Below are 575 nucleotides of genomic sequence, written 5' to 3'. Positions count from 1 at the left end.
CTAACGTATCCAATATCGAACTCTTTCGCTTAGCAACTATGTCTTGACTAGGACAAGTCAAATTGCAATATTTGAGAATATGTTAATTTATATGTTTGACAATCTCCATTTTCATAATCGAGATATTAATTTAGATCACAACAATGTTGGTATATGCCTTTGAGCCAATTAGATTAGTCAAGGAATATGTATTATCATTTAATGCATACTTAATCACATAACTATATGTGATAGAAGTTTTCCTTCATGTTAGTGCAATAATTAAAAGTTACTCCGTACTAATTAGATGAAGCCCATGGAACATATAGGCCTTGTAAGAGAATTGTAAAGTTGTTAAAATTATGAGATCACTATACATTAAAGCCATGTTCCTAAAATTGTTCTTGGTCATTGTACTAAGAAGACAAGGCACTGACAATGCTTAAAGACCAATACATGTTAGGCCTCCTTACTTGGGAAGTAAGCAATCGATCTCATAGATTGAAGCATATTGGATACTTGAGGATAACATGTAGGTCCTTGTTAAAGAACAAGTTCACTGAACATGACCGGCTATGAGAACTGCATTTGGTATT

Source organism: Theobroma umbraticum, unplaced genomic scaffold (assembly GCF_002168275.2).
Source record: "Theobroma umbraticum cultivar Fairchild unplaced genomic scaffold, ASM216827v3 scaffold_2.0, whole genome shotgun sequence".
NCBI classification, from domain to species: Eukaryota; Viridiplantae; Streptophyta; class Magnoliopsida; order Malvales; family Malvaceae; genus Theobroma; species Theobroma umbraticum.
The sequence above is the reverse complement of the archived record's forward strand: the minus strand, read 5'-3'. Positions refer to the sequence as shown.